Here is a 12,626-nt window from a genome sequence, read left to right on the forward strand (position 1 = left end):
TACCTGAATGGCCTAATGGTTTTCCCTCCTTTCTTCAATTTAAGTCTGAATTTGGTAATAAGGAGTTGATGATCTGAGCCACAGTCAGTCCCTGGTCTTGTTTTTGCTGACTATATAGATAAGAAAGCCTTCCTCACCAATCAATGCAAAGAAATAGAGGAAAACAACAGAATGGGAAAGACTAGAGATCTCTTCAAGAAAATTAGAGATACCAAGGGAAATTTTCATGCAAAGATGGGCTCGATAAAGGACAGAAATGGTACGGACCTAACAGAAGCAAAAGATATTAAGAAGAGGTGGCAAAAATACACAGAAGAACTGTACAAAAAAGGTCTTCACAACCCAGATAATCACGATGGTATGATCACTCACCTAGAGCCAGACATCCTGGAATGTGAAGTCAAGTGGGCCTTAGAAAGCATCACTATGAACAAAGCTTGTGGAGGTGATGGAATTCCAGTGGAGCTATTTCAAATCCTGAAAGATGATGCTGTGAAAGTGCTGCACTCAATATGCCAGCAAATTTGGAAAACTCAGCAGTGGCCACAGGACTGGAAAAGGTCAGTTTTCATTCCAATCCCAAAGAAAGGCAATGCCAAAGAATGCTCAAACTACAGCACAATTGCACTCATCTCACACGCTAGTAAAGTAATGCTCAAAATTCTGCAAGCCAGGCTTCATCAATATGTGAACTGTGAACTTCCAGATGTTCAAGCTGATTTTCGAAAAGGCAGAGGAACCAGAGATCAAATTGCCAACATCTGCTGGATCATCAAAAAAGCAAGAGAGTTCCATAAAAACATCTATTTCTGCTTTATTGACTATGCCAAAGCCTTTGACTGTGTGGATCACAATAAACTGTGGAAAATTCTGAAAGAGATGAGAATACCAGACCACCTGACCTGCCTCTTGAGAAACCTATATGCAGGTCAGGAAGCAACAGTTAGAACTGGACACGGAACAACAGACTGGTTCCAAATAGGAAGAGGAGTACGTCAAGGCTGTATATTGTCACCCTGCTTGTTTAACTTATATGCATCATGAGAAACGCTGGGCTGGAAGAAGCACAAGCTGGAATCAAGATTGCCAGGAGAAATATCAATAACCTCAGATATGCAGATGATACCACCCTTATGGCAGAAAGTGAAGAGGAACTAAAAAGCCTCTTGATGAGGGTGAAAGAGGAGAGTGAAAAAGTTGGCTTAAAGCTCAACATTCAGAAAATGAAGATCATGGCATTTCGTCCCATCACTTCATGGGAAATAGATGGGGAAACAGTGGAAACAGTGTCAGACTTTATTTTTCTGGGCTCCAAAATCACTGCAGATGGTGATTGCAGCCATGAAATTAAAAGATGCTTACTCCTTGGAAGGAAAGTTATGACCAACCTAGATAGCATATTCAAAAGCAGAGACATTACTTTGCCAACAAAGGTCTGTCTAGTCAAGGCTATGGTTTTTCCAGGGGTCATGTATGGATGTGAGAGTTGGACTGTGAAGAAAGCTGAGCGCCGAAGAATTGATGCTTTTGAACTGTGGTGTTGGAGAAGACTTTTGAGAGTCCCTGGACTGCAAGGAGATCCAACCAGTCCATTCTAAAGGAGATCAGCCCTGGGTGTTCTTTGGAAGGAATGATGCTAAAGCTGAAACTCCAATACTTTGGCCACCTCATGAGAAGAGTTGACTCATTGGAAAAGACTCTGATGCTGGGAGGGACTGGGAGCAGGAGGAGAAGGGGACAACAGAGGATGAGATGACTGGACGGCATCACCGACTCGATGGAGAGGAGTTTGGGTGACCTCCCGGAGTTGGTGATGGACAGGGAGGCCTAGCGTGCTGCAATTCATGGGGTCGCAAAGAGTCGGACATGACTGAGTGACAGAACTGAACTGAACTGAACTGATAGAGCTTCTCCATCTTTGACTGCAAAGAATATAATCTATCTGATTTCGGTATTGACCATCTGGTGATGTCCATGTGTAGAGTCTTCTCTTGTGTTGTTGGTAGAGGGTGTTTGTTATGACCAGTGTGTTCTCTTGGCAAAACTCTGTTAGCCTTTGCCCTGCTTCATATCATACTGCAAGGCCAATCTTGCCTGTTACTCCAGGTATCTCTTGACTTCCTACTCTTGCATTCCAGTCTCCTATAATGAAAAGGACATCTTTTTTGGATGTTAGTTCTAGAAGATTTTGTAGATCTTCATAGAACCATTCAACTTCAGCTTCTTCAGCATTACAGGTTGGGGCATAGATTTTGATTACTGTGACAGTGAATGGTTTGCCTTGGAAACGAACAGAGATCCTTCTGTTGGTTTTGAGATTGCACCTAAGTACTGCATTTCAGACTCTTTTGTTGATTATAAGGGCTACTCCATTTCTTCTAAGGGATTCTTGCCCACAGTAGTAGATATAATGCTTACTGAACAATTAAAGGAATGGATGCATGTCTAGGGTTCAAGGGGTTGAAAGTGGGTGAGGTGGGTTTGTGGATAGCAAGGAAAAGTTAATAACTCCTTCTGCAAAATAAAGACTGTCTCCATGCAGGTCATTCATGGACCCAACCCAAGACCAGAGTCAGAACCAAGAGTCACAACTTCAGCCACGGAAGAAAAACCAGTGGAAAATCTTTCCTGACAAGAAAAAATGACACCAAAAGTACTTACTGATGTAGAGAAGAGGAAACCTGAACCTGGCCCTCTAACTGGGGCTACTGCATGCTTTCAGGGCAGAGAGAGAATTTTCAAGCACCAAAGCAGAAAACTCTTAACATAATGAGAGGCTGAGCAGCACGATTATCTCCTCTCTCCTCCCACTCCATGGCAGGCAGGAAAATGGCTGCCAGGGTCAACTGTATGTGTAAGGCAGCAGTGAGAGGCAGCCAGAGGGGACCTGTTTCAACACAGTCTGTGTAAACACTTTCCCAGAGCATCTGACAAATAATGCTAAGTGTCTGGGAACAGCAGCCTAAGGAGGACAAGCCACCCATCAGTTCCTGATCTGTATTAGCATCTGAACAGCACGTCATTTGGGGCATGTCAGCAGCACTTGTCTCCCCGTAGATGAGTTTCAAAAGCAAAAGCATATTCTCAATTTTAAAGTGAGAGAGGAGGGAAGATAAAGTTCTTTCTTTAAAAAGAGGAAAGAATTCATCCCATTTGTGATCAACTACGCGTGGTCAATCAAAATGAGTTTCACTTGAGTGAGATGGTCCTGTCCCCATACCAATGTATTTCATTTTGCTGAGGACACCCACACTCAGGGAAGCAAGAGGATGGAGGTGCAGGTGCTAACACCATCCCTTTGCACAAGATACCAGAAATACAAAGTGAAATGGGAAACTTTCCTGCCAGTCCAGTAGTGAAGACCTCGTGTTTCCAACATGGAGGACATAGGTTCAACCCCTAGTTGGGGAACTAGGATACCACATGCCATGTGGCATGGCCAAAAATTAAGTAATTAATTAATTTAATCAAATAAAATGGATTTTCGGAAGGAGATAGCCAAGTTCCAAGATGGCAATGATGTTGCCAAAACTGAACTCTTTGTCATAAAATTAAACTTAATAGGTTGCAATCCGTATCCCTTTTTGATGGTTGCAACGCATATCCCTTTCTTGTTTTTAATGAAAAGGTAAATATACATAATGCTTACCAAGCATTAGTGTTTCAAGCACTTTGTAAATATTAACTCATTTAATCCTGTAATATCCCTAGGTGAGAGTGTTTTATGACTCTGTTTTATAGATGGTGAAACTGAGGCACAAAGAAGTTACATGGCTTTCCCAGAGTAAAAGAGGAAAACCAGGATCTAAAATATGAAGATTGCGAGAAAATAATTGGAAACAGAGCAACTGACAAGGGGTTAACCTTCAAAATATACAAACTGTATATTGAAGCTGTATATTGAAAAAAACAAACACCACAATCAAAAAATGGGCAGATCTAAATAGACATTTCTCCAAAGACATACAAATGGCTAAAAAGCACATTAAATGATACTCAACATTTTAATAGAGAAATGCAAATCAAAACTCTAATGTGGTGTTACCTCACACCAGTCAGAATCAGTTCAGTTCAGTTCAATCACTCAGTCGTGTCCGACTCTTTGCAACCCCATGAATCGCAGCACACCCGGCCTCCCTGTCCATCACCAACTCCCGGAGTTTACTCAAACTCATGTCCATCGAGTTGGTGATGCTATCCAGCCATCTCATCCTCTGTCGTCCCCTTCTCCTCCTGCCTTCAGTCTTTCCCAACATCAGGGTCTTTTCTAAGCAGTCAGTTCTTCACATCAGATGGCCAAAGTATTGGAGTTTCAGCTTCAGCTGAATATTCATTGGAAGGACTGATTTCCTTTAGGATTGACTGGCTTGATCTCCTTGTAGTCCAAGAGACTTTCAAGAGTCTTCTCCAACACCACAGTTCAAAAGCATCAGTTCTTCTGCACTCAGCTTTCTTTAGAGTCCAACTCTCGCATCCATACGTGACTACTGGAAAAACCATAGCTTTGACTAGATGGACCTTTGTTGGCAAAGTAATGTCTGTACTTTTTAATATGCTGTGTAGGTTGATCATAGCTTTTCTTCCAAGGAGCAAGCGCCTTGTAATTTCATAGCTACAGTCACTCACCATCTTCAGTGATTTTGGAGTCCAAGAAAATAAAAGTCTGTATGAAGGTTTATTAAGAAACTAAAAATAGAGCTACTATATGACCCAGCAATCCCATTTCTGAGCAAATATCCATAAAAACCACAGTACAAAAAGATATATGCATCCCAGTGTTCATCAGACACTATTTACAATGACCAAGACATGGACACAACCTAAATGACCATCAACAGATAAATGGATAAAGAAGACACACTACATATATACAATGGAATATTACTCAGCCATAAAAAAGAATGAAATAATGCCATTTTCAGCAACATGGATGGACCCAGAGATTATCATGCTAAGTGAAGTAACTCAGACAGAGAAAAATGAATATCATATCACTTATATGTGGAATCTAAAAAAAAAAAAAATGACACAAATGAATTTATTTATAAAATAGAAACAGACTCACAGACTTAGAAAATAAATTTACAGTTACCAAAGGGGAAACATGGCAAGAGGGATAAGTTAGGAGTTTAGGATTAACAAATGTACACTACTGTTTATAAAATAATCAACAAGGACCTACTGTATAGCACAGGGAATGCTACTCAGTATTCTGTAATAACCTATATGGGAAAAGAATCTGGAAAAGAATGGATATATGTATATGTATAAATGAATCACTTTGCTATATATCTGAAACTAACACAACATTTTAAGTCAACTATACACTAATATAAAATTAAATTAAAAAAAATAAAATATGAAGACTACTTCCAGAGACCTGGCTATTAACCAAGCCATTCTGATTCTCATGGTTATGACCTGCAAATTACTACCCCAGAATCAGTTCTTAAATAAAAAATACATTGTTAATGCTAATTATGAAAAATATCAAATATATAAAAATCCAGAGACAACTGTATAACAAACATACAACTCAGCTCCAATAATTATCAAATTATGGCCAATCTTGTTTCATCTAGAACCTTAGTCCTCAATAATTGATTATATTGAAGAAAATCCCAGATATCATAATATCTGGAAACATTTTTGAGTTGGGTATCAGCATATCTTTTTCAATAACAGCTTTATTGAAATAGAACTCACATAATCATAAATTTTACCCTTTTAAAAAAATGTATGACTCAATGGTTTTTAGTATGTTCACAAAGTTGCACAATTTTTACCACAATCAATTTTAGAATATTTTTATCACTCCCAAAAGAAGTTTCGGGGATTTCCCTGGCAGTCCAGTGGAAACAGGACTCCATGTTTCTACTGCAGGGGGCAGAGATTCAATCCCTGGTCAGGAAATAAGATCCAGCGTGCCATACAGTGCAGCCAAAAATAAAACAAAGTTCCATAACCACTAAGACTCACTGCCCATCCCACAGGTTCCCAGCCCCTTGCAATCACCAATCTACTTTCCATCTCTATGGATTTGTCTACTCTGTACATTTCATATAAACGGGACCATGCTATATGTGGTCCTTTGTAGGTTAATGTTTTCAAGGTTCATCCATGTTGTAGGACTGATCAGTACTTCATTCCTCTTGATGGTTGCATAATATTCCATTACATGGCTATGCCACATTTTGTTTATCCAATTGATAGAATTTAGGCTGTTTTCAACCTTTGGCTAATATGCATAAAGCCACCATGAACATTCATATACAAGTTTTGTGTAACACGTTTTCATTTCTCTTGGGTACACAGCTAGGAGTGAAATTGCTGGGTAATATGGTAGCCCTTGTGGAGAATATATGGAGAATATGGAGAGTCTTCTTATGTGGCTGGCAGATTTAAACCAGCAGACTCACTTTGGGGCTCTTTTTGGAACTTTTTTTTTAATATTTATTTATTTTTGGCTGCACTGGATCTTCGTAGCTTTTGTGTGGGTTTTCTCTAGTTGAGGCAAGCAGGGGCTACTCTTCATTGCAGAGCAGGCTTCTCATCGCGGTGGCTTCTCTTGTTGCAGAGCAAAGGCTCTAGGTACATGGGCTTCAGTAGTCGTGGGGCACAGGCTGTTGCCTTGTGCCATGTGGGATCTTCCCAGATTGGAGACCAAACTCTTGTCCCTTGCACTGGCAGGCAGATTCCTATCCACTGTGCCACACAGGAAGTCCTAGATCACTTCTTTTAATTCTAAAATATTTGTTCTCTCTTCTACCAATAGAATGTTTGCACACTTTGGTATCCTATTTTCTGCTTCATCATTGTTCTGCATACTTCCAACTATTCCAAACTTAGTCTCTAGCCAGACTCCCATAAACAGCTACTCTTTCTGAAGCAGCCCCTCCATGCTATGTTTTCTTCACAGTATTGGGTTGGCCAAAAAGTTCATTCGGAAAAACCCAAATGACATTTTAAGCCAACTCAATATTTATTAGTGTCTGAAATTATCGCATTTACCTGTTTATCATCTGTCTTTCCATACACACTCTGAAACTATCAATCATCCCTTGGTATCTGCAGGGGTTGGTTCTAAGACCACCATCACCACCTCCACTACATGGGTACAAAAACTCATGGGTACTCAAGTCCTTTATATCAAGTGGCATAGTATTTGCATATAACCTACACACATCCTCTCATATACTTTAACTTATCTCTAGATTATTTGTACATGGCAGAAAGTGAAGAGGAACTAAAAAGCCTCTTGATGAAGGTGAAAGTGGAGAGTGAAAAAGTTGGCTTAAAACTCAACATTCAGAAAATGAAGATCATGGCATCTCGTCCCATCACTTCATGGGAAATAGATGGGGAAACAGTGGAAACAATGTCAGACTTTATTTTTGGGGGGCTCCAAAATCACTGCAGATGGTGACTGCAGCCATGAAATTAAAAGACACTTACTCCTTGGAAGAAAAGTTATGACCAACCTAGATAACATATTGAAAAGCAGAGACATTACTTTGCCAACAAAGGTCCCATCTAGTCAAGGCTATGGTTTTTCCAGTGGTCATGTATGTATGTGAGAGTTGGACTGTGAAGAAAGCTGAGCGCCGAAGAACTGATGCTTTTGAACTGTAGTGTTGGAGAAGACTCTTGAGAGTCCCTTGGACTGCAAGGAGATCCAACCAGTCCATTCTGAAAGAGATCAGCTCTGGGATTTCTTTGGAAGGAATGATGCTAAAGCTGAAACTCCAGTACTTTGGCCACCTCATGCAAAGAGTTGACTCACTGGAAAAGACTCTGATGCTGGGAGGGATTGGGGGCAGGAGAAGGGGACAACAGAGGATGAGATGGCTGGATGGCATCACTGATTCGATGGACATGAGTCTGAGTGAACTCCGGGAGTTGGTGATGGACAGGGAGGCCTGGCGTGCTGCGATTCATGGGGTAGCAAAGAGTCGGACACGACCGAGCGACTGAACTGAACTGAACTGAACTGAATGTGATGCAAATGCTACATTGTTGTTGTTATTGTTTAACTGTTACGTCATGTTCAACTCTTTTTCGAGCCCAAGTACAGTAGCCCTCCAGGCTCCTTGCATGGTATTTCCCAGGTAAGAATACTGGAGTGGGTTGCCATTTCCTTCTTCAAGGGATCTTCCTGACTCAGGGAATGAATCCTTGTCTCCTACATTGGCAGATGGATTGTTTACCACTGAGCCACCTGGGAAGCCAGCAAATGCTACATAAATAGCTGTAAATACAATGTAAACACTATGCAAATAGTTGCCAGTGTGCAACAAAGTCAACTTTGTTTTTCGAACTTGCTGAAATTTTTTTCCCAAATATTTTTTATCTGTGGTTGGTTGAATGAAGAACTCATGGATACGGAGGGCTGACTTGTATTAGCCCCATGAGAGGAAGAGACCATGTCTATTTGTTTACCACTGTATCCCAGTGTCTGGAATAGAGACATAGCAGAAATTCAATAAATATTTGGTGACTGAATGAATAGTTAGATTGTGGAGTTCTTATTTGATTTTGTTATGCTACATTGCACATAAACTTTTCATAGCTTTTTGAAATAAATTGCATTTCCAAAGGACAGTCTCAAATACAGAAGAGTGAAATACATCACTCTTCATCACACATTTACAAAATGAAAAGATATCAGCAACACTCTAAATGCTTAATGTCTATAAACTGAAATATTGTGCAAGACTTTTAAACGATGTTTACAGAGAGACTGTACTACTACAAGCATGTTTGTTCCATTACATGAAAAAGAGCAGGATACAAATATATATGACACTATGGTTACAAAGGAGAAGGTTACAAAGGAGAAGGCAATGGCACCCCACGCCAGTACTCTTGCCTGGAGAATCCCATGGGCAGAGGAGCCTGGTGGGCTGCAGTCCATGGGGTCACTAAGAGTCGGGCACGACTGAGCGACTTCACTTTCACTTTTCACTTTCATGCATTGGAGAAGGCAATGGCAACCCACTCCAGTGTTCTTGCCTGGAGAATCCCGGGGACGGGGGAGCCTGGTGGGCTGCCGTCTGTGGGGTCACACAGAGTCAGACACGACTGAAGTGAGAGCAGCATGGTTACAAAAAGTAGTGTTTAATGCCTAGAGAAGAGGATTGTGAGGCAATAAACCAAAATGTGCACAGGGTTGTCTTTGGGTGATATAATTCAAGGCCACTGTTTTTTCTCTCTTCTTCTTTCCACTTTTACATATTTTCTATCATGAATCTGTTATTCTTATGATAAGAAACAAAAGTAATTTTAAGAAAAACTATGATATGAATAGAAAACTCACCATGAAAAAGGAGACATTTTTACTGATTTTTATACAATTTTAAAACAATAGCTTAAAAACAAAAAACCCACAATTGTTATTTACATTACCAAACTGAAGGGGAGTTTTCTCCTTATAGTTATGTTCAGGCTAATAAACAAACCTCAGAACGCCAGGCCTCAAGATTGCCGGGAGAAATATCAATATCCTCAGATATGCAGATGACACCACCCTTATGGCACAAAGTGAAGAAGAACTAAAGAACTAAAGAGACTCTTGACAAAAGTGAAAGAGGAGAGTGAAAAAGTTGGCTTAAAGCCCAACATTCAGAAAACGAAGATCATGGCATCCATTCCCATCATTTCATGGCAAATAGATGGGGAAACGGTGGAAACAGTGGCTGATTTTATTTTTCTGGGCTCCAAAATCACTGCAGATGGTGATTGCAGCCATGAAATTAAAAGACACTTACTCCTTGGAAGGAACGTTATGACCTAGAGAGCATATTAAAAACAGAGACATTACTTTGCCAACAAAGGTCCATCTAGTCAAGGCTATGGTTTTTCCAGAGTTGGACTGTGAAGAAAGCTGAATGCAGAAGAATTGATGCTTTTGAACTGTGGTGTTGGAGAATACTCTTGACAGTCCCTTGGACTGCAAAGAATTCCAACCAGTCCATCCTAAAGGAAACCAGTCCTGGGTGTTCATTGGAAGGACTGATGCTGAAACTGAAACTCCAATATTTTGGCCACCTGATGCGAAGAGCTAACTCATTTGAAAAGACCCTGATTTGGGAAAGACTGAAGGCAGGAGGAGAAGGGGACAACAGAGGATGAGATGGTTAGATGGCATCACCAACTCAATGGTCATGAATTCGGGTAAACTCTGGGAGCTGATGATGGACAGGGAGGCCTGGCGTGCTGCAGTTCATGGGGTCACAAAGAGTCGGTCACGACTGAGCGAGTGAACTGAATAAACAAAAGATGAATGATAAAATAATCTTCAAGTCCTAATATATACCGGATCTAAGACATAACACTGTCTACTATGTGTCCCCTAATGGAAAAACACAACATAACGTTCAAGCAGTCTGGACAAAAATTTAACTTAAATCTGATCAAGCTTCTAGATTAAATGAAGCGTTAGTTGCTCAGTCATGTTCAACTCTTTGAGACCCCGTGGACTGTAGCCCACCATGCTCCTCTGTCCATGTGATTCTCCAGGCAAGAATACTAGAGTGGGTTGCCATTCCCTTCTCCAGGGGCTCTGCCCAACCCAGGGATCAAACCTGGTTTCCTGCACTGCAGGCAGATTCTTTACCATCTGAGCCACCAGAGAAGCCTAAAACCTATTAATCTTTTTATTTGTTTAACCATAATTTAAAATTCACAAGTAGATTGCATTTTATTTCTGTGGCAGTACTGATATTATTGGGGCTTCCCAGGTGGCGGTAGTAGCAAAGAACTCCCCTGCCAATGCAGAAGACACAAGAGACACAGGTTTGATCCCTGGGCTGGGACGATCCCCTGGAGGAGGGCATGGCAACCCACTCCAGTATTCTTGCCTGGAGAATTCCCATGGACAGAGGAGCCTGGAGGGCTATAGTCCATGGGGTCGCAAAGAGTTGGACACGACTGAGGAACTAAGCACAGCACAGTTCATTTCTCATTGCTTTAGGTATGACAGTACTATTACAGTTATGTTTTTAAAATAGTCCTTATCTTTTAGAGCTATATCTGAAATATGTAGGGATAATATAATATTGAGTTTCCCTGGTGGCTCAGATGGTAAAGAATCTGCTTGCAGTGCAAGAGACCCAGCTTCTATCCCTGGGTCAGGAAGATCCCCTGGAGAAGGGAATGGCTATCCATTCCAGTATTCTTGCCCGGGAAAGCCCATGGACAGAGGAGCTTTGCGGTCTACAGTCCATGGGGTCACAAAGAGTCAGACATGACTGAGTAACTAACACCCACACAGTATATCATGACTGAGGTTTACTTCAAAATAACGTGAAGGAAAAAATAATAATAATAATAACGTGAAGGGGAAAGTAAGTCAGGATATAAAGTTAGCCATGAGTTGGTCATGGTGAAACTGGGCAATGAATATGGGATTCAACTGCTTCACTTTTACATGTTTTACATTTTCCATGATAAAACACTAGGAGAGTGCAGGCGGCTACAACCTTAGCTTACTTAAAGAAGAGCAGGATGGTAAGTAGTCGGCCAGGTCACAGACCCCTCACCAATCATGCCTAATCAGACTCCATTACCCACCCCCACCCTCCCTCCGTCTTCATCCCTCTGCTATGCTCACACTCCTTTCCGTTGTTTACCTTTCACTTTGGATAGTCAACCGTGACTTAACTCTCTTATCCCAAATCCTCTGGCTGATGGACCTTAACCTTATAATTCAGTTACTATTGTTGGGTAACAAATCACCTCAAAACTTGTATTTAAACAACAATTACCATGGTTCTGGGGTTTGACCAGGTTGAACTTGGCTGTTCTCACATACAGTCTGTCACATAGGTTGAACTTGGCTGTTCTCACATACAGTCTGTCACATAGTTACAGTAAGTTTCCCTCATTCCTAAATCTGGCAATCGGTGCCGGCTGTTGGCTGGGATGTCTGCAGAGGTCGACAGCCAGAACAACTACACGTGGGCTCTCATGGGCTCACATAGGCTTCCCCATAGCATGGTGGTGAGGTTCCAAGAGCAAGCATCCCTATAATATCCCAGGTAGCAAGTCTATCAGCTTTTTGACCTAGTTCAGGAAACATCACTTCAACCATAGTCACTAGTCACACACGTTCAAGGGGAGAAAACTAGGTCCCTTGTCTTGATGAGAGGAGTTTCAATGTCACATTGGGAAATGAGCATGTGGAATGAAGATTTTTGTTGCAGCCATCTTAGAAAATTCAATCTGCCATACTTTGGGTCCCCCTTGGCATGCACATTTGTTTCTCTGGCTCTGATCAGTTCCCAATTACTAGCAAGCCAAAGGGCACTTTCCCACTCAGAGGGCTTGTCCATCTGGCCCTATCAGCTTGCAGATTTCCCTTGGCATCAAAATTTACATCATTCCAGCACTGGTGTTACCTGCTCCCAGACTTCCACCCCCTCCTCTCTTGCCCTTTCCAAAACATATAGGGACACAGCAGCATATAACATAGGCCGTACACTCTTGAAAATATTCCACCTGTACAAACCCGGCCCAAGGAATACAAACAGATACGAAATATGGTGGTAATAGACATGCTTAATTACACTTTAAAACTATTCAAGATTGTGCACTCTTGATGTTGGTTTGTGTCACTATTATATAAT

Source organism: Bos indicus, chromosome 6, assembly GCF_029378745.1.
Source record: "Bos indicus isolate NIAB-ARS_2022 breed Sahiwal x Tharparkar chromosome 6, NIAB-ARS_B.indTharparkar_mat_pri_1.0, whole genome shotgun sequence".
Taxonomy (NCBI): Eukaryota; Metazoa; Chordata; class Mammalia; order Artiodactyla; family Bovidae; genus Bos; species Bos indicus.